At 55.5% G+C, this 22,281-nt stretch overlaps 1 long non-coding RNA gene across 1 annotated transcript; it reads right to left on the reverse strand.

The window, feature by feature from the left end:
- Positions 1–958: 958 nt before the first annotated feature.
- Positions 959–22,248, reverse strand: LOC136506551 (uncharacterized). Its single transcript, XR_010771660.1, has 3 exons — positions 22,003–22,248; positions 1,214–1,567; positions 959–1,175 (listed from the first exon to the last, which is right to left on the reverse strand). It is a non-coding gene; the product is annotated as an uncharacterized lncRNA (long non-coding RNA).
- Between the last annotated feature and the right edge of the window lie 33 nt (positions 22,249–22,281).

Below are 22,281 nucleotides of genomic sequence, written 5' to 3' on the forward strand. Positions count from 1 at the left end.
GATTTTTCTTTGAGTATATAGCTTAGAAAAATATGTGAAAACAGGGATTCACCTCTCGAAACCCCATCCAGAGGCGATTTTAATCCTCAGTGGCCGGTGCTGTCCAGTTTTGCAGCTAAGGCCGCCACCGGCGCTGGCACAGGCACACAGGGGAGGCGATGGGACTCAAATGCCTGCTCACTGTTGCTCAGGTCCGTCGAGCAGGTAGGGAAAATTTTTATTTCTATTCGCCCGAACCAAACAAAAGTCCACAAAACTGAAACTAAATAATCTGATTCAAAATCAAACTATACAACAACAGCAACAACAAAGCATGTCACTCCCAAGCAAATTGGGGTAGGCTAGAGTTGAAACCCATCAAGAGCCCCTAATCACGGTTCAGACATATTAATAGCTGCTTTCTAAGCACTCCTATTCAAACATAGATCTCTAGGTATATCCCAAGCTTTCAAATCTCTTTTTAATCACCCTGTTCGCTGGTTGGTGCTGGTGCTGGTGTTGGTTTGGGCTGGCTGGTGCTGGTTTTTTGTGAGAGAAAAACACTGTTGGTTGGTTGAATAAGCCTGGCTGAAACCAACAAACGAACAGGGTGATTGTCTCCCCCATGTCAATTTTGGTCTACCTCTACCTCTCCTCATATTATTAACTTGGCTTATGACTCCACAATGCACTGGCCTCTACCTCTCTAGATATAGTTTGATTCAAAATCAAACTATAACAAAACAAAATGATCATAAAAAGAGAAGTTCAGAGGTAAGTGGTTAATAAGTGGATCTTGTTGACGAATAAATTTGGACTGCGTCAACAGATCTCATCTCATTGCGGTCAAAAAACAGATCTCATCTCATCACTATATTATAAGTGATACCTGAAAGTAACAACCAGCATGGCAACATGAAAGTTGCTTTATCTAGTGAATCTGGTATCTTAGAAAGAAAAATCGCGTCACTATAAAAAACGCGGAATCACAGGAACAACATAATCCCCAATGTTTTTCACATCACAAGTTCCATGTGAAAATTACTTAAGCTCTGAATGTGCATGGTGAACAAGTCGGTAATAAAATAGTTAGATGGGATAGGAGGAACCATGCCCTAAACCCTAAACCCTAAATCCAACAGGTGGCGCGGCCGGGGTGAATCACCACCCCGAAGGAACAGGCCGTCAGGTGGAGCCTACCAGGCGCCAGCCCAGGTCTGGAAGGTTAAGGAACACAAGAAGGAGAAGAAGGCAAAGAGGGTCTCCTTTGCAGACCCTATTGCAACTGAGTTGAGGCCCCCCAAATGCTCTATCACTGATGACAGCATTATGCTTATCAAGGTGGCTAACAGCACCACCCTGAGCAGCAACAAGGACAAGGAAGGGGGACAGGATGGCCACACTGCCAACAACTCCTTCACGAAGATGGCAGAACATGAGGGGATGCAGGGCAAGGCCGCAAGCAGTGATTACTGTGGCATCACTCCAAGTGAGGAAACAACACCTCCTGATATTACTCCTAATGCTACTGATAGTTCTGCGTTTGAGGTTACTGCTAATTGCGCGTGTACAGGCACAGCTACAACGCCTAATACAACTCCTATTTCATCTACAGAGCAGGAGGCAGGCAAAACAGGCGAGGAGGCACTGACCGATCTGGGGATGGTACTCGAACACCTTCAGGACATCCTAGTGAGTCCCCCCCCCCCCCCCCCGCCTGAGTTGCATGACGAGTCTGTAATCATAGAACAACCTACGGCACCCCTAAACGCCAATCACTCATCACCTATGCAAAACCCAACCATAGAGCAAGAACTTCCGGTAGGAGATGAAAGTGATCACTGCACCTCAGATAACCAACAAGTAGCTCCCATAGATGCTTTTCTAGAATCCATCTCCAAACCACTCCCCCAACCTTTGTTAACGCAAAGACCACGGCAGAATTTAATCAACCATGGAGCCAGCCCACCTATCAAACGACAAAGTTCCCGCTTAGCGCAAAAGGCCATCGCCAACTCGGGAAAGGGGACGATTGAAATAGCACAAGATTTGTTAATGAAGAAACCGGGGGACCTTGCGGGTACTGATAACACAGGTGCTAACAAACCTCCAATCCCTGATGAATTTGACTTATATGCGCAGCACTTTGCAAGGCCAATCGAGAAGACCACGATGGACGCCATCCAGGACCTCATCGAGCATGGCGCCTTGATCCAGAGGAAGAGCGGCAATCAGGGTGAGGCTGTCGGGGCACCAGGACTGGTGGCCTAGGCGCCAGACTTCAGTGGTCAATGATCGATGTTAGCCCCTGCTGGTAGGGGGATTTGGGCGGCGCGCCCACGTTATCTGCATGTAGTCGCTAGTGCCAAATGTAGCCTGAACTTTTTAAGATTTGGTTACTGTTGTTTGCACGCCTGCTGGCCATGGAGCCTTCGGCGGTATTGGTTGTGCGCCTGCTGCGCCTGCTGGCCCTGGAGCCTTCCGCGGAAAACATGTATGATCAAGACTTGGGGGGAGAACTGGGACCTACCGGCAATGTTGCCTTCGGCCCTCCCCATCTGCGCTCTTTGGACCTCGGGAGAGAACTACGGTCTGCTGGCTCTGTTGCCCTCGTCCACTCTCAGTTGTGAGCAAGTAGTAAGAATTATTCATTATGTCGGCTAAGAATTGTAACTTGCTGTGTTGGAATGTGAGAGGTTTGAACGACGGGGCTAAGCGCGCATCTATTCGAAACCAAGTTGTCGGTGTTTTGGACCGGCGGATCCTCAACCAACTAGTGAAAGTGTACTGCGTGTCCCTAATCCGGAATGGTGATGTAAAGAGACACAAGGTTTATACTGGTTCAGGCAATAGTTGCCCTACGTCCAGTCTGAGAGAGCGATCTTGTATTCCTTGCACCGAGGTGCTTGTAGTAGGGGTTTACAAGCAGGGCGAGAGAGGGAGTTTGTCCCAGGTCTCTGCGTGAAGCGGCGTGGGTTGCTTGAGATGTTGATCTCTTGCAGTGAGGGAGCGTGCGTATTACAGAGTGTTGCTCGTTGCTTGCGTGTGTGTATCTGAGCGATGTCTCCGTGAGTGCCTGATCGTCCTAGAAACGGCCCCGGTCACCCCCTTTTATAGTTGAAGGAGAGGACAGGGGCGGTACATGCGTTCGCTACGTGGTGTTTTGTGAGCGGAGACGGTATGTCCGAGCCCTGCAGCTCGTTACTGTGGCGGTATGGTCGATGGAGCGGTCTTGTCCTTGGTACTCTGGAGCGACATGTCGGTCACGCCTGGTCCTGTGCGACGTGGGAGCTCCTGTGGTGGCAGGAGCGTTGGAAGCGTGGTTGCTGTATGTTTGACCGGCGTGGAGTGCCGAGGCCGGGTTGATGCGATGGCGCGGGTGTGCTGACTCCGAGGATACAGGAGCTTGGCCCTGTGCGCGACGTGGGAGCTCCTGTAGCCTGACGCAGGGTATGGCGCGTTCTGCGGGCGACGTGCCGAGGCCCGGTCGATGCAGAGGCTGGACCATCGTGGGGGCTCGGTGGGCGCGAGTCCCGAGGCTACAGGAGCCCAGAAGCGGATAGCCGAGGCTCAGAGGGAGCAGTTGGTCTTGTTCGTTGATTCCAAGGCTACAGGGACCTGGACTTGACTCTCCACGCCGTGCTGTCCTTAGAGCAGGTGGGGTTAGGCAGCACAGTGACGCATGGGTGTCAGTCGTGGGCACAGTGCCGAGCACAGCGGCCGGTAACCCCTGCCCCGTCCTGTCCCGGACTGCATGGCGCCGATGTGACTCCCGTCCCGTTGGCCACTCCGCTGTACTGCGCCGGCGTGTGGCTGACGTTGCGGGAGTGGTTGACACGTTGGTTGGGTGTCACATCCTGTTAGGGAAATTGGTCAAGGCGGCGGTGATGGGGTCGATGCCGAGCCGGCCTCGAGCGAGTCGGTAAATGAGAGTTCGTCTGAGGCCTCATGGCGCGGGGCCTCGAGCGAATCGGAGAATCGATACCTCGTCCAAGGCCTTGCGGGGCGGGGCCTCGGGCGAGGGGGCCTCGGGTGAGGCGAAGAGTTGGTACCTCGTCCAAGGCCTTATGGCGTGGAGAATCGGCCGAGGCCTCGGGCGAATCGGAGAATCGGCCGAGGCCTCGGGGTTGTCTCTTGGCTCCGATATTTACAAGGTCTAAGCAATTTTTCGGTTCTTGCTTAGGGTACCCCTTTCTATGGTATCCGACAGTAGCCCCCGAGCCTCGGGGGGAGTGCAGGCACTCTCCCTGAGGTTTTGACGAGACTTGGCTCGCAGCGGCTCCCATCGAGATTGTGTTTTGTGCTCGAGGCCTCGGCGGGTGCGCGCGAGCGTACCCGCCGGGTGTAGCCCCCGAGGCCCTGGAGGAGTGGATTTGCTCCTCCAGGGGCTTTTTCGCTGTTGAGTGAGGGGTTTTATCGCGTTTGCCGAGCCCCTGAGTGCGAGTTCGGGTCGCTGGGTCTTGGCTTGGTTGCAGGAAGAGCCCCCGAGCCTCTGCGCGGAGCAAGAGGGCGATCGGGAGTTTCCCTGTCTTTTTTGGGTGGCCCTTGCGCATCCTTTTCATTCGGAAGGAGGGGTGGAGTATGCCAGGCTACCCTCGATGGGCGCGAGCAGTGACACCTCCGGTGAGCTATTATCGGGTAAGTCCAAGTGGAGGCCCGTGCCCCATTCGATAGGGGTCGGCTAGCGGTCCAGAGACGTGCTCCAAAAGTACCAGAGGGCTTCTCTAGTGGGTCCTACGGCCGTTCGATTGGCCCCGGGGGCTCGGTGCCTCCCTACGGTGGGATCCCATTCAGAGACCTCCATGCCGGTCTCGGACACGACTCAGGGCATCCCAAGCAATTGCTTGCTTGGGCTTCGGCCATGTACGGGCTCGCCCATAGTCATCCCTGACTCTGTTTGTCCTGGGGCGACTGTCGAGACCCTCAGGGGCCTAGCCTTCGAACCCCTAGACCATAACGGGCTTGGTGCCCAGTTCCTTAGCCTGAAAGGAATCGGTTTGGTTGCAGGAGGAGCCCTCGAGCCTCTGCGCGGAGCAAGAGGGCGATCAGGAGTTTCCCTGTCTTTTTTGGGTGGCCCTCGCGCATCCTTTTTGTTTAGAAGGAGGGGTGGAGTATGCCAGGCTACCCTCGGTGGGCGCGAGCAGTGACACCTCTGGTGAGCTGTTATCGGGTAAGTCCAAGTGGAGGCCCATGCCCCATTCGATAGGGGTCAGCTAGCGGTCCAGAGACGTGCTCCAAAAGTACCAGAGGGCTTCTCTAATGGGTCCCAGGGCCGTTCGATTGGCCCTGGGGGCTCGGTGCCTCCCTACGGTGGGATCCCATTCAGAGACCTCCCTGCCGGTCTCGGACACGACTTAGGGCATCCCAAGCAATTGCTTGCTTGGGCCTCGGCCATGTACGGGCTCGCCCATAGTCATCCCTGACTCTGTTTGTCCTAGGGCGGCTGTCGAGACCCTCGGGGGCCCAGCCTTCGAACCTCTCGACCATAACGGGCTCGGTGCCCAGTTCCTTAGCCTGAAAGGAATCGGCTGGGGGAAATTCCCCTCCCATCGGCTGACAACTACGGGCGCGCCTTTTGAGGCAGTTTCTCGGGGAGATGGAACAGCGCCTGTTGTCGCTGCGGTTGGATGCGACGCGATGTCTGTGGATGGGACGTTACTATGCGCGTGCAGTTAATAAGGAAAAGGTGGACGCGTGGGTGGTTTGATCGGATCCGAATTAACTGCGCTAGATCTGAGGGAAATTTCCTCGGTTTCGTCACCCGTCCGTTTCACCCCCTTCCCTCCCCCGTCCCTCCTTACCTTGCCTGCCTACGTTCGCCCTTTTTGCCCTCGAGCGGTTGCTAAGAACAGAGGAAGAGAGTGCTAGGAAGAAGAAGGGAGAAGGGGGAGGAAAGGCGAGAGAGAGAGAGGGATAGCGAGAGCACGCCTTACCGCCATAGCCACATTCTCCACCGCACCCATGGCCGGTGGTGCTATTGTTGTTCAGGCGGATCCTTGGGGTCCGTCCGATGTGTCTGCGGAGACGCTGCAGTCACTTGTCGACGACGGCCTCCTCCGCCCGGTTATCGACCCTAACAGACCGGAGTGGATTGTTTTGGGGGCCGAGCCAGAGCCGAGGCCGCGTGATGGCTACATCATGAGCTTCGTGGCCTTCCACGAGCGTGGTCTTGGCCTACCGGTGGACCGGTTCATGCGGGCGCTCCTGCATTACTACGGCGTGGAGCTCCACAACTTCAACCCCAACTCCATTGCGCAGGCGGCCATCTTTGTCGTCATCTGCGAGGGGTACCTAGGCATTGCCCCCCACTGGGAGCTATGGCTCCACCTCTTTCGGGCGGGGCTCACCACCAAGCCGGCGGGCACGGCGGGCACGCGGAAGGCGATGAGGGCCGACGGCTGCACTCTCCAGGTGCGCCAAGACCGGTAGCTCCTCTACATCCTAGCCCAGCTCGCGTCGTCCAACCGCCGCTGGTACAATAGCTGGTTCTACCTTCGCAATGACGATGGCGGACTTCCCCCCTATACCGGGCGGGTCGTGGAGTACCAGCCGGAGAAGTGGAGGTACGACGTCCTGACGCCTGATCAGCCCAAGCTACGGTCGCTTCTAGAGGCACTGGAGAGGCTGCGCGACTGTGGCCTTACGGCGGCTATGGTCGTGGCGGCCTTCCATTGCTAGAGGGTGCTGTCACTGATGGCTCGGCGGTGGCGCCTGTTCGAGATGACACCGAACGAGCCGATCGATGGCATCCGGTTGTCTGCCGTCGCCCTCTCCGACGAGGAGATTCTACGTCGGGTGAAAGAGACGGTGGATGGGCAGCTGAAGAGCAGTGGTCTGTCCCCGTTCCCGATGTGCCTGTCACGGGGGTACATCTCTCTGGTGAGTCACACGCCGCTGCGGCCCCCGAGGCCTCCTTGCTCCTTGCATTTTCCTGTTCCCTTATTTGCGTTCGCCGTTCCTATAGGGGATGAGGGATGTGCGAGCCTCCCCACCGCCCATTCCTGAGGACGCAGAGCGGCGAGCCAAGAACAGGGCATCCACCGAGGCGTACAAGAAGCAGAAGGACGCCACAGAGGCAAGGCGCAAGAGGAAGAACCTCAAGCGCGACGAACTGGAGAAACGTCGCCGGCAGCAGAGGTACGATGGTCTCCCGGTGGAGCCGTCTCTATCATCGTCATCGATGGACCCTTCGAGCGATGATGATGAGAGCGAGGTGGGGCGAGGTCCCCTGGACCATCTCCCTGATGTCAGGGGGACGGCTTCCGGGGCGTCGGCGAGCGGCTCGGCGTCTCCAGGAGGAGGAGGAGAGGACGCCTCGGGGCTGGCGATCGCCTACCCTAGGGCCGAGGCCGACACGCCCGAGGCACGGGCGTTGGTGAAGTGCGCCATCAACCCGGTGGGCTCGACAGTGGAGGTGGAGCGAGCAACGGCGGGGGCAACGCAACCACCTCCACAGAGGGTCGAGGGGGCGCCGGAGTCCGGCGAGGGCCGGTCGGCATCGGCGGACATGGAGGTCATGCCACCGCCGCCGCCATGGCCGTTGCAGAGGAGGAGGGACGCAGTGCCAAAGCGGCTGTGTCCCCATTCGAGGTGAGTGTTTTGTCAGTGGAGTTTGTAGCATCTCCTGCTCGCCCCTTGGTCGTATGCTGACCTTGTGAGTGCTTTTGCTTTTAGCCAGAAGCGTCAGGCGGAGGCGCCCGCCCTAGCGCCGCGTAAGGCACTCAAGGTGAGCGCTAGCTCCACCGCTCAATGGGTGGTGGAGGCGCAGGCTGCCTTGCAGCGTGGTGCGGCGTCGGCTAGGGCCGACCTAGAGGAGCCAGTCATCCAAGAAGAGGCCACCAAGGCGGCCGCGAAACAGGCAGGGGATGAGGCGCCTACGCCCCACAAGGCTGGGGCTCTTGAGGCTGAGGCGCCTACAACCGATGAGGCCATCGAGGCCGAGGCAGAGGCCAGCTTGGGCATGGCAGAGCCGTCGGTCCAGGATGCGGAGACGAGGGCGGGGCAAGCTCTGGTGCGGCCCCCGGTCCAAGACCCGCCGCCGTCGCAGGAGAGCATCCGGGAGGTGGAGGTTCAGGCAATCTCTTCCGACGATACTTCCCGGGGGAAGGAGGTGGCAGACGCCGAGGCGGCCAGCACCGTGGAGCAGCCAGTCCTAACTCCTGCCGAGGGGAGTTCGGCCCTCGTGCGGGTACAACTCAAGTCCCACGGGTGGGATCACCCGCGTGTCTTGTGGCAGAGCCGGGACGACCCTAAGGGGGAGCCTCTGTGCGCCCTTGAGGACGTGGCTGAGGGGGGGCGCTGGGGCTCCTTCGAGCAATTTCACCAGCTGGCGGAGCGGTCGCTGCGGACAGCGCTATCCATCGTGGCTAACGATCTGCCCGGGGTTGCCCAGGTGCGCGCTTTCCTTCCTGGTGCTGTGTCATCTTTTTCCGAGTTTTCTCATAGTACTTGACCCCTGTTTTGCCTACCCAGGAGCTCGAGGCCCAGTCCCTCGGGAAGTCGATGTTCCTGTGGCAGGAGAGGGACATCTGGGACTAGCTGCGGCAGCAGAAGGACTTGCTCGCCAATGCTAATGAGCTTCTATCGGCGCGGAGCATGGAGGTGGAGGACCTCCGTCTTCGCTGTGCTGATATGAAGGCCGAGGCGACCATGGCCTAGGAGCAGGCTGTCCCTTTGGCGGCGCGGATCAAGGAGCTAGAGGAGGAGCTGACCCGGGTGGCCGGCGAGCGGAACACCTTCAGGTCTCGGGCTAAAGAAGCGACGGCCTCCGCCAAGGCCATCGCTGGGCAGCTGGGTGCGGAGCAAGGTGCGCATCCGCTGATGAAAGGTGCCCTGGCAGAGGCCCTCAAGGTGGTCGAGGCCTCCCGGGTCGAGGCCTTAGCCTGGAAGAAAAAGTCCGAGGGTGAGTCCTGTTAAACCGCGCCCCTTGTTTTATTTGTTTTTCTTTCATTCTTAACCCCATCCCACCTATCTGGGCACAGGGCTGGAGAAGGAGGTCTCCCAGACAGCCGAGGCCTTCGTCGAAGTGCAGTCGGTGCTCGAGGCCGAGATCCGGGAGCACAACGCGCTGCAGAGTGCCACCCGTACCGCCTACGAGGCCCTGGAGGTTGGGGGGGGTCGAGCCGAGCAGCTCCCTCAGGAGCCACCTGATCATGTTGAGCAGCCGAGTCCACGAGCGACTCCGGGGGGCACTGCATACGGGCGTCAAACATGCCCTAGCCGTCGTCTCCTCGCACTACGCCAGCATCAACCTCGTGGCCATCAGCGACGGTTACGTCGTGGCTGAGGATGACGAGGAAGCTGAGGAGGAGGTCATGAAGCTGGAGGAGGTGGTTGAGGCCCCTGGCATGGCGCTAGCCAGTTTGTTCGAAGAGGAGGTGGTTCCTCCCACGCCGTCTGCCGACGCTGGCGACCCTGAGTTTTGACCTAGGCCAAAGGGGTCATGTAAACAGATTAGGACTTATGTTACCCTATCATAACGCTTGTGGCCGTCGAGGCCTTTTAAAGTACTCGTGTGTATACGCTTTTTAATTGTTTTTATTGTATTTCCGAGCCTCTGCCCTCTGTCTCGTTTCTGAACATATCACTTGCAAAAAACTTCCTTGGAGCCTAAGCTGCCCCTCGGGCAAAAGGTGGTGAGGGAGTTGCCATAGCCCAGAGGCGTAGGTAGTCTCACGGCTTGGTCGGCCTTTTGGCCTCGAGGCACACTTTCGGTCCTTAGGTTTTTTACAATCGATTTGTCAGAGTACGCGAGAGAGTTTGGCGTAGAATTTTTTTCGAAAAGCGACTAAAAATGGTGCCTGGGACTTAGGGGGTCTGGGTCCCCCCCTTTTAGCCCCCGAGGGAGGCTCGGTTCTGCAGAGGCAAAGCCGAGTCTTGTTCAAGCCCCACGGTGGGCACCTCTGTAGAGGCAGAGCCGAGTCTCCCTTTTAGCGTTATCGTAATGCCGATCCCCCATCGATGGGCTCGGGGGGTTTCTCGAAAAATTAGAACAACAAAAGAACGCTTCTTTAATGTATTTCGAGAAACAATGTATACAATGCTTGGAAATTTAAGGGTAGAAACGACGTAGCTGTTCTATGTTCCAAGCGTTGGTGAGGATTTCGCCCTTCTTGTTGGCCAGCTTGTAGGTACCGGGCTTTAGCACTTGGGCGACGATGTACGGCCCTTCCCATGGCGGGGTCAGCTTGTGGCGGCCCTTGTTGCTCTGCCTCAGTCTCAGCACCAGGTCGCCTACCTTCAGGTCTCAGCTTTGAATGTGCCAGGCTTGATAGCGTCGTAGGGCTTGCTGGTACTTGGCTGAATGTAGCAGCGCAACGTCTCGGGCTTCCTCCAGTTGGTGAGGGCATCCTCGCGGGCAGTGCGGTTGCTTTGCTCGTTGTAGGCTTGTAACCTCGGGGAACCGTACTCTAAGTTAGTGGGGAGGATGGCCTCGGATCCATAGACCAGGAAGAATGGTGTGAACCCCGTGGCTCGGCTCGAAGTGTTCCTCAGGCTCCAAATGACCGATGGGAGTTTGGCAAGCCATTTCTTGCCAAATTTCTTCAACCGGTTGTATATTCTTGGCTTGAGGCCCTGTAGGATCATGCCGTTGGCATGCTCTACTTGGCCGTTTGCCCTAGGGTGTCCTACGACTGACCAGACCACACAAATGTGGTGGTCATCGCAGAACATTAGGAACTTGTGGCCGGTGAATTGTGTCCCATCGTCAGTGATGGTGTTTGGAACCCCGAACCTGTGGATGATATCAGTGAAGAACAGCACCGCTTGCTCGGATTTGATTCGAACGATCGGACGAGCCTTGATCCACTTGGAGAACTTATCGATCGCTACCAGCAAATGGGTATAGCCCCCAGGGGCCTTCTGCAGAGGCCCAATCATGTCTAGCCCCCACACGGCGAATGGCCATGTAACGAGGATGGTCTAGAGGGCTTGGGCCAGGAGGTGCGTCCGCCGCGCATAGTACTGGCATCCCTCGTAGGAGCGTACCAGCTTGGTGGCATCAGCAACCGCCGTTGGCCAGTAGAACCCTTGGCGGAAGGTGTTTCTGATGAGCGTCCGAGGCACTACATGGTGCCCGCAGGCTCCCGCGTGCAAGTCCCAAAGTAGGGCTTGGCCTTCCTCGGTGGTGATGCATCGTTGGAGGACGCCAGATGGGCTTCGCCTGTACAACTCGCCGTTGCTGAGGACGTAAGTTTTGGCTCATCACGCAAGCCGTCGGGCTTCGGTCCTATCTGCAGGAAGCTCTCCTCGAATGAGGCAATCAAGGAACGGGACTCGCTAGTTCGTGCCCTGGTTTGCCTCGGGAGGCTCCGCGTTGATTTCCATGACCTCGGGCTCGGCCGCGAGGGTCTCGGTGACAGAAGGGGCCTCAGGCTCTGCGGTGGGCTCGACCGATGGGCTCTCTACCGCTGCTGAGGCGTAGTCGACGGAAGGCTTGTGGAGGTCTCTAGTGAAGATGTTCGGGGGGACCAGGGCCCGCGCCGACGCCATCTTTGCCAGTTCGTCCATGGCCTCATTGAATTTTCACGCAATATGGTTGAGTTCGAGACCGTCGAACTTATCTTCTAGGCGACGTACCAACTTGCAGTACGCCTCCATTTTGGGGTCATGGCAGTTCGACTCCTTCATGACTTGATCGATGATGAGCTGCGAATCGCCCCGTACGTTGAGACGCCGTACTCCAAGTTCGATGGCGATCTGCAAGCCGTTGACGAGGGCTTCATACTCGGCTGCGTTGTTGGAGGCGGCGAAGTGGAGCCAAATCATGTAGCACATATGCACTCTGAGGGGTGAGATGAAGAGCAGACATGCGCCTACCCTGGTCTTCATCAGGGACCTATCAAAGTACATGGTCCAGCATTTCGCCTGGATTTGAGCAGGTGGCAGTTGGGTGTCGGTCCACTTAGCCACAAAATCAGCCAAGACCTGAGATTTAATTGCTTGCCGAGGCACAAAAGACAGTGCTTCCCCCATAAGTTCGATGGCCCACTTGGCTATTCTACCTGAGGCCTCTCGGTTTTGGATTATCTCCCCCAGAGGGAAAGACGACACCACGATCACCGGGTGGGACTCGAAGTAGTGGCGCAGCTTGCGTAGAGCCAAGACTATGGCATAGATCAGCTTCTGGATGTGGGGGTAGCGTGTCTTAGTCTCTGAGAGCACCTCATTGATGAAGTAAATAGGTCGTTGGATGGGTAGAGCATGCCCCTCTTCCTGCCTCTCGACTACTACGGCCGTGCTGACCACTTGGGTCGTTGCGGCGACATAGAGTAAGAGGGCCTCACCCTTGGTCGGCAGCACTAGGACAGGAGGATTGGAGAGCAGTGCCTTGAGTTTGGTGAGGGCTTCTTCGGCCTCGGGGGTCCAAGAAAAGCATTCAGATTTTCTCAAGAGGTGGTACAGAGGAAAGCCTTTTTCGCCAAGGCGCGAGATGAAGCGGCTCAGGGCCGCAAGGCATCCCATAACCCTCTACACTCCCTTGAGGTCTCGGATTGGTCCCATGTTGGTCACGGCCAAGACCTTCTCTAGGTTGGCCACGATGCCGCGCTCCGAGACTATAAATCCCAAGAGCATGCCTCGGGGGACCCCGAAGACACACTTCTCGGGATTGAGCTTGATGCCCTTCTCTCTAAGGCATCTAAATGCTATCTCCAAATCGTCGATAGGATCATTGGCCTTTCTAGATTTGGCCACAATGTCGTCCATGTAGGCCTCGATGGTTTGCCCGATGTGCTCGCCAAAGACCTGGGTCATGCACTGCTGGTATGTGGCCCCTGCGTTCCTAAGGCCGAATGGAATAGTCACATAGCAGTACATGCCAAATGGAGTGATGAAAGAGGTCGCAAGCTGGTCAGACTCTTTCATCTTGATTTGATGGTAACCGGAATACGCATCTAGGAAAGATAGGGTCTCGCATCCCGCAGTGGAGTCGATGATTTGGTCGATTCGAGGTAATGGGAATGGAACCTTTGGGCATGCTTTATTCAAATCGGTGTAGTCTACACACATCCTCCACATCCCATTTTTCTTTCTAACTAATACAGGATTAGCTAACCACTCGGGATGGGATACTTCCTTGATGAATCCGGTCACCAAAAGCTTCTGCACCTCCTCGCCGATAGCCCTGCGCTTTTCCTCGTCGAATCGGCGCAGGCGCTGCTTCACCGGCCTGGAGCCGGCCTGGATGTCCAAGGCGTGCTCGGCGACCTCCCTCGGTATGCCTGGCATATCTGAGGGACTCCACGCAAACTCATCGACATTCGCATGGAGAAAGTCAATGAGCACGGCTTCCTATTTGCTATCGAGGGTGGCGCTGATCCTCAATGCCCGGTCGTTGGAGCAGGCGGGGTCAACCAGGACAAGCTTGATGGCCTCTATGGGCTTGAAAGTCCCAGCACGACGCTTGGTGTCAGGCGCCTCGCTACCAAGTCGGTCGAGGTCGATGATGAGGGTCTCGGGCTCCACGTGAGCCTCGGCGTACTCGATGCACTCGACGTCGTAGTCATATGCATGCTCGTACATGGACTCGATAGTGATGATGCCGTTGGGGCCCATCATCTTGAGCTTGAGGTAGGTGTAGTTGGGGATTGCCATGAACTTGGCGTAGCACGGGTGCCCCAGGATGGCGTGATAGGTCCCCTTGAACCCAACCACCTCGAAGGTGAGGATCTCCTTGTGGTAGTTGGAGGGAGTGCCAAAGCAGACGGGTAAGTACGATGCGCCCGAGGGGTCACGTGCGTTTTCCTAGCACGATGCCGTGGAAGGGCGCGGCATTGCCCCGGAGCCGTGACTGGTCGAGCTCCAGGAGTTCTAGGGTGTTGGCGTAGAGGATGTTGAGACCGCTGCCTCCATCCATCAGCACCTTGGTGAGCCGGGTGTTGCCGATGATTGGGTCAACAATGAGTGGGTACTGCCCGGGGTTCGAGACATAATCGGGGTGGTCATCTTGATCAAAGGTGATCGCCTCCCGAGACTAGTTGAGGTATCGGGGAGTGGCCATCTTAACCGAGAAGACCTCCCTGCGCTCCTTCTTTCGCTGACGCGCCATGAGGCACGCTGAAGGCCCGCCAAAGATCATGAAGGCGTTGTGCACCTCGGGGAACCCGTCGTCCCTGTCATTGTCCCTATCGCTGGCGTCCTTCTTCTTGGCCTCATCGTTGGGGAGCCCGAGCTTGGCGTAGTAATGCCTGAGCATGGTGCACTCTTCGAGGGTATGCTTCACTGGGCCCTGGTGGTAAGGGCAGGGCTTCTAAAGCATGTCGTCGAAGAGCCCAGGGCCTCTGGTGGGGCCTCGGGGATTCTTGCGATCTGCGGCTGTGACTATACCGGCCTCGAGGACCTCCTGCTTCCCCTGGTGACCCTTTTTCTTTTTCTTGGGGAGGTGGGGGGCCAAGGCCTCGGGGGCCTTGTCCCTCCGCTTCCCCTTGGAGTCATTGTCGGGGAAGATGGCCCCGACAGCCTCTTTGCCTGAGGCGAAGTTGGTGGCGATGTCGAGGAGTGCGGCCACCGTGGTCGGTACATTCCGGCCTAACTCTCGAACTAGGTCTCGGCAGGAGGTGCCAGAGAGGAAAGCCTGGACAATTTCTAAGTCACCAACGCAGGGCAACTCGGTGCATTGCTTGGAGAAGCATCGGATGAAGTCTCGAGAGACTCGTTCGGCTTCTGGCGACAACTCTTGAGGTTCCAGGAGTTCCTGGGGCGCACGTATGTGCCCTAGAAATTCCCAACGAAGACCTTTACCAAGTCACGCCAGTTGTGGATCTGCAAGGGAGGGAGGTGTTCGAGCCAGGCTCACGCCGAGTCTGACAGGAACAACAGGAGGTTGCGGATGACGAGCAGGTCATCGTTCGTGCCACCTAGCTAACAAGCCAGGCGGTAATCGGCCAGCCACAGCTTGGGGTTGGTCTCACCGCTGTACTTTGCGAGGTTGGCCGGTTGCCGAAACCGGGCAGGGAATGGAGCGCTGCGGATGGCCTTGCTGAAGACTCGAGGGCCCGGTGGCCCAGGAGAAGGACTGTGGTCCTCCCCACTATCATAGCGGCCGCCCTAGTGCAGGTGGTAGCCTCGAGCGGGCCCATTGTTGTTGTGGCGCCGTCGCCTGCTGACCACATCATGGTCGCCTTACGCCTCGCGTCGGTCGCCGAGGCGGTTGTGCACCGAGGGGGCCTTGTTGGCAGTTGGTGCCCAAGCAGGCTCGGGACGAACCGAGGCCTCTCGATCCTGTCGATGCGGTGCTGTGGGTAGTTCCGAGGCGCCCCCACGCCGTCGAGAGGCGAAACTTTCGGCCTGCTGTACCGTGGTAGTCTCGAGGAGGTCTCAGAGCTCACCGTGGACTCGTCGCCCCTCCGAGGTAGAGGGCCCGGGCATTGTCCGGAGTAGCATTGCTGCTGCCACGATGTTCTGGCTAGCGCGATTGAAGATAGGGGATTGCTCGCCCCCTTCATCGTTGTTGATGCGGTGGTTGACATCGCGAGCCCTCCGCCGGGCTGCTCCGCGACCCCGCTGCTCTCGCTCGAGAGTGTCTCGGAGCTGCTGCAGAAGGAGTCGGTCTTGTTCGACCTTGGCCTGAAGCTCACGGAGCTACTCCAGGTCTAGGCGTCGAAGTTCCTCATGGGCGGGGTTCTCGTTTTGCGCTGTCGGGGGTTTGACGCAAGGGGGTGTGGCATCGCCTGCCCCCTTGCGGGGCGGGGAGAGATTGCCTGCCCCTTCGTCCTCATCGCCCGCTCTCGGCATCCCGAGCTTAACGTGGAAGCACTCACGAGTGGGATCGTAAGTGCCTTCATCATCGGAGTCGGAGTCGGAGTAGCCGAAGCAATAGTCGCTTACGGCCATGAAGCGGCGCATGGCTTCAGGGTCGTGAAGCCTAGAGAAGTCCGCTTTGGCCCACGCCTCGTCCTCTTTCAAGGAGTCAGTGTGGGTGTGGGTCGAGGTTGTGGCGAAGAGGACGAGGGCGAAACGTTGGTGGCGTCCTGAGGGCTCCGCGTGAGCGGAAGCGTAGGTGGAAGCGTATGCGGCGGTGGCATTGCTAAACCCGAAGGGGTACGGGGATGGTGCCATCGCCGGGTTCCGCTCCATCGGAGTCGATTCCTCAGGAGGTGATGGGGCAAAGCTTGATGACAAGGCGTTGTTGCACGCCACCGACATCTTTCCCTTGCCCAGGCTTAAGCTGGACAGGTCCCCAACCAGGGACTCTGTACCAACAGCCGGGTGTGGGATACCGGTAGAGCGTGGTGCACCGCCTTGAGCTCGCAGGGTGTCAGGGTGGTCCCGCCCGCATCGTACCTGGCGAGGGTGACGCGAGCGGTGGCCCAGGCACCGTCTGCACCTGGGCTGCTGGTACGTGATGTCGTCGTCGGTTGGTGGGGCTCTAGGTGTGAGGAGTACCATATCATGCTCACATCCTAGAGACATGAACTCTAGGCTCCCAAACCAGATCACCGTGCCGAGACACAGTGGTCGCACGGGGTCTGCCATCCAGAACTTGTTGGGATGATTAAGCTAACACGCAGTATGTCCCCTACCTGGCGCGCCAACTGTCGGTGTTTTGGATCGGTGGATCCTCAACCAACTAGTGAAAGTGTGCTGCGTGTCCCTAATCCGGAATGGTGATGCAAAGAGATACAAGGTTTATATTGGTTCAGGCAATAGGTGCCCTACGTCCAGTCTGAGAGAGTGATCTTGTATTCCTTGCACCGAGGTGCTTGTAGTAGTGGTTTACAAGCAGGGCGAGAGAGGGAGTTTGTCCCAGGTCTCTACGTGGAGCGGCGTGGGTTGCTTGAGATGTTGATCTCTTGCAGTGAGGGAGCGTGCGTATTATAGAGTGTTGCTCGTTGCTTGCGCATGTGTGTGTATCTGAGCGATGTCTCCGTGAGTGCCTGATCGTCCTAGAAACGGCCCCGGTCACCCCCTTTTATAGTTGAAGGAGAGGACAGGGGCGGTACATGCGTTCGCTACGTGGTGTTTTGTGAGCGGAGGTGGTATGTCCGAGTCCTACAGCTCATTACTGTGGCGGTATGGTCGATGGAGCGGTCTTGTCCTTGGTACTCTGGAGCGACGTGCCGGTCACGCCTGGTCCTGTGCGATGTGGGAGCTCCTGTGGTGGCAGGCGTGTTGGAAGCATGCTGGTTGCTGTATGTTTGACCGGCGCAGAGTGCTGAGGCCGGGTTGATGCGATGGCGCGGGTGTGCTGACTCCGAGGATATAGGAGCTTGGCCCTGTGCGTGATGTGGGAGCTCCTGTAGCCTGACGTAGGGTATGGCGCGTTTTGCGGGCGATGTGCCGAGGCCTAGTCGATGCAGAGGCTGGACCATCGTGGGGGCTCGGCGGGCGCGAGTCCTGAGGCTACAGGAGCCCGGAAGCGGATAGCCGAGGCTCGGAGGGGGCAGTTGGTCTTGTTCGTTGATTCCGAGGCTACAGGGACCTGGACTTGACTCTCCACGCCGCACTGTCCTTGGAGCAGGTGGGGTTAGGCAGCACAGTGCCGCATGGGTGTCAGTCGTGGGCACAGTGCCGAGCACAGCGGACGGTAACCCCTGCCCCGTCCTGTCCCGGACTGCATGGCGCTGATGTGACTCCCGTCCCGTCGGCCACTCCGCTGTACTACGCCGGCATGTGGCTGACGTTGCGGGAGTGGTTGACGTGTTGGTTGGGTGTCACATCCTGTCAGGGAAATTGGTCAAGGCAGCGGTGATGGGGTCGATGCCGAGCCGGCCTCGAGCGAGTCGGTAAATGAGAGTTCGTCCGAGGCCTCGTGGCGCGGGGCCTCGAGCGAATCAGAGAATCGGTACCTCGTCCGAGGCCTTGCGGGGCAGGGCCTCGGGCGAGGGGGCCTCGGGCAAGGTAGAGAGTTGGTACCTCGTCCGAGGCCTTGTGGCGTGGGCCTCGGGTGAATCGGAGAATCGGCCGAGGCCTCGGGGTTGTCTCTTGGCTCCGATATTTACAAGGTCTAAGCAATTTTTTCGGTTCTTGCTTAGGGTACCCCTTTCTATGGTGTTGCAATTGCTTGTCTACACGAAACAAAAATCAGCACTTGGACACATAGTCTATTAGTGGAGACAATCGGGGCAGAATTGGCGAACAACGTAGCGTTCCTGCCTTCCGTGGGTGCCAGCGGAGGAATACTTATTGCTGCATCCGATCATTTTTTTCAACATAAGCCAACCGCACCACACCGCCCACACAATATACGATAACGATGCTAGCAGAAAATAAAACTTGGACCATAACCTGGGTCTACAGACCATAGAGTGATGCGGATAAACTTTTGTTTCTCCAGGAGATCACGGATTTGTGCACACTTTGCCTACCAGCCTGGCTGGTGCTGGGAGACTTCAACTTAATCCTAAATGCGCGAGAGAAAAACAATGCACGTCTTAACCTGCCAATGATCAATAGATTCAGATCAACAGCAGACAATCTAGAACTCGCTAGGATTGATCTAAGGGGGAGGAAGTATACCTGATGCAACGATCAGCAATCTCCGACAATGACAAGAATTGACCATTTCTTTGCATCTGCGGATTGGCTTGAATTGTTTCCAAGAACCGACCTTCGAGCGTTGGCCTCGCTTGGCTTGGACCATAGCGCTTTATTTTTACAAGGGGATGTTAGCATGGATTTTTACAGAGGTTTTAGATTTGAGTCTCACTGAGCGCATAGACCCGATTTCCTGGATACAATTAAAGAATCATGGATCAAACTGGTGAACACTCAAGACGCCATCCTTTGGCTCCATGTCAAAATGCTATGGACAGCCAAAGCTCTAAAGAATTGGCGGCGAAAATCCCTTGGTGGTTGGAAATTGAGTTGGGCCATTCTAACTCTAACCCTGGCAAACCTGGAAAAGGCACAAGAAGCAAGATCCCTCACACAGGAAGAATGGGAGTTCAAGAAGTATCTCAAAACAAAATCCATGGGGATCGCAGCTATACAGAAATCACGAGCTCGCCAACACTCAAGGCTAACTTGGATTCGGAAGGGAGACACCAACACGCGTTTCTTCCAACTGCATGCAAACATGAGGAAAAAGAAATCATTCATTGCCACCCCGAATGGAGACTCGGGACCGGTCATCTCTTAGGAAAACAAATCAACTCTGGCTTTCAACCATTTCTCAAACCTGATGGACTCTCCGAGTATAAGAACCAGAGTAATTAATTGGGAGGATTTAGGCTATGAACACCATGATCTGGAGGATCTCGACTCACCCTTCACCACGCAAGAAATTGAGGTTGTAATCAAAGATATGCCATCTGAAAAGGCGCCCGGTCCTGACGGATTTATAGGATGCTTCGACAAGAAATGTTGGTCAGTCATCAAAGACGATGTGATACAAGCGATCAAGAGTTTCTTCAATAACCAAACATCAAAACTACACCCGATCAACACTGCAAACATTGTTCTGTTGCCTAAAACCCAGTATGCAGCCGTGCTTTCAGACTACAGACCTATAAGCCTAATCAACAGCTTTGTGAAAATCATTACGAAATTACTCGCAAACAGATTGGCGCCTCACATGAATGACCTTGTGTCTAACGCTTAGAATGCATTCATAAAGAAGAGGTGCATCCATGATAATTTTATCTATGTGCAACGGGTGATCCTACTACTACATAAGAGAAGGAAGCCGGCCCTCTTCATAAAATTTGACATATCCAAAGCATTAGATTCCATTGGATGGAGCTTCCTGCTAGAGGTACTTGAAAACTTGGGGTTTAGCACAAAATGGAGAGATTGGATCGCGGCTTTACTTGGCTCGGCAACCTCAAGAATTCTGATCAATGGTCAGTTGGCGAAGGAGATAAGACATGAGAGGGGGCTCAGGCAGGGGGGACCCCCTTTCACCACTGTTGTTCATCTTATCTATTGATCCATTACAGCGCATCATCGAGGTCGCTGCGAATAGAGGCATTATGAATCCAGTTTTACCAAGGGCAGCGAACCTTCGGTGTTCACTATATGCGGATGATGCGGCAATTTTTGCTTCCCCCAGTAACCTGGAAATCGATCATTTACATAGAATCTTTAGTTTCTTTGGAGAATGCCCGGGACTCAAAATCAACATCTCCAAAACAGAAATCTACCCGATCAGATTAGACACCAACACAGTCGTGCAATTACTTCAAAACTTCCCTGGCAAAATTTGCAACTTCCCTGGCAAGTACCTCGGCCTCCCTCTCCATGTGCGGAAACTGAGGAAAATAGATGTGCAACCCCTTTTGGATAAAATTGGTGCACGATGGCCGGGGTGGAAAGGGGAGATTCTTATCTTCAGCTAGGAGAGAGACGTTGGTAAAAACGGTGCTCTCCTCTCAACCAATCTACCACATGACGGTGTTCCCCAAACTCAAATGGCTTATAAAAAGGATTGATCGAATGAGAAGAAGCTTTCTTTGGAGGGGAGAGACGCCTGACAAGGTCTATGGAGGACATTCGATCGTCAACTGGCCTACATCCTGTCAACCCAAGATTAAGGGAGGGCTAGGAATTCTAGATTTGGAATGTTTCGCACGAGCGCTTCGCCTACGTTGGCTATGGCTCCAATGGCGCCAAAAGGAAAGGGCATGGAACAAATTAGAACTACCGTGTGATGGCCGCGACAGGGACTTCTTCGCTGCATCGACGATAGTAACGATCGGCGATGGCAAAATGGCCAAATTCTAGACTTCATCGTGGGTGCAAGGAATGGCGCCTAAGAGCTTTGCGCCAACCTTATTCAAGAAAGCCAAGAGGAAGAACGTCACGGTGCAAAAGGAAATACAGGACAATAAGTGGATTTTTCACATCACCCCAATCCTGACAACTGCCGAAATTCAGGAGCACGTCTGACTGTGGGAAGCTGTACAGCAAGTCCAGCTTGAAGCTAGTAGGGAGGACAGCTTAATATGGCGCTTGACGGCAGATGGAGAGTATACATCCAAGAGCGCATACCGCATTCAATATGAAGGGTCATACAGCAAGCTACGAATCATATCGATATGGAAGGCTAGGGCTGAGCCGAAATGCAGATTTTTCGCGTGGACGTTGCTACATAAGAAGATTCTCACGGCGAACAATTTGATAAAGAGAAATTGGCCAAATGACCCTATATGCAAACTATGCGGAGTTGATCTAGAAAACCCCACGCATTTGTGCAAGGGTTGTCCCTTCTCAAAACAAGTATGGTCCATCTTGAAAACTTGGTTTGGGCTCTCAGCAATCGACACAGTGGGAGACAATGGGTCGCTCCATGGCTACTGGCGCAGATGCAGTCTACGGATAGATAAACCTCACAGGAGAAACTTTGATGGCCTCATGATCTATTTTTGGTGGAACATATGGAAAGAGAGAAATAGAAGAACTTTCCAAAACAAAAGCTTGCAGCCAAGGGAGGTGGCATTCTTATGCAAGGAGGAGATCGATCAATTCCGGTTGGCCACAAGATCAAATGCAGAAGCTCATCGGTAGCGTTTATTTTTTCCTCTATTCCCTTTCTCTTTAAGAGTTTCTACAGGTTTTGTTTTCTTTCCTCAGTAGAATGGTTTGGTCTGTACGCCTTAGTAGAGTTGAGTCTATTGTTGAGGTTGTAAAAACGTTGTAACACCCTTTTTTTTTCTTTCTATCGTCTAATAAAAATCTAGCAAAAGCTTTTTTGCCGCCTTTCGAAAAAAAAAACCATGAGAATTGGAAAATCACGTGAGCTTGGCGTGTTTAGTACAGTACATGTCTGCTTTATTGGTACGCGAGGGAGTACAACATGCTCAGTGCCTAAGTGGCCAGTCCCTATCTGCTGGCTGCATGCAGCTGCACTGTGCGTCTGAGCCACTAACCCGGGGGGCGGCTAGCTATAGCTAGGCTGCGATGCATCGCCACCTACAGTACTGGTGCACTTGTTGGATAGATAACTGGCATCATGTTTTAGTTGCTTCATGCTATTGTTCAGCCAGTTAAGCAATTTCCTCCGATCGATCACTATCTAAAAACTCCTAGTACATGTGTTTAGCTGCTTGTGTTCTAAGAGGCTGTTTGGTTGCCCACCAAAGCCTACCACGCCAGATGTGGCGCCGCCGAAGCCTTTTGGTTTCTGGCCATGGCTCGCCACGCCGCAACCACGGCAGCGCCGAAGGTTAGGCGACGAATTTTGGCACCACAGGTGTGGCGTGATTTTGTACTGGTAGTAGTAGTGGCAGCATAACAGGAACCAAGCAGCAGCTGCGGAACCGGTGGACGCCGCAATCTGTGGCGTGGCTTGGGGCGGCAGAGAACCAAACATCAGCCTAGCTCTCCGTGGCAGCCCCTAAATCAAGTTTACACTGGACCGGG

The sequence above is a fragment of the Miscanthus floridulus genome, chromosome 15, assembly GCF_019320115.1.
Source record: "Miscanthus floridulus cultivar M001 chromosome 15, ASM1932011v1, whole genome shotgun sequence".
In the NCBI taxonomy this organism is placed as follows: domain Eukaryota; kingdom Viridiplantae; phylum Streptophyta; class Magnoliopsida; order Poales; family Poaceae; genus Miscanthus; species Miscanthus floridulus.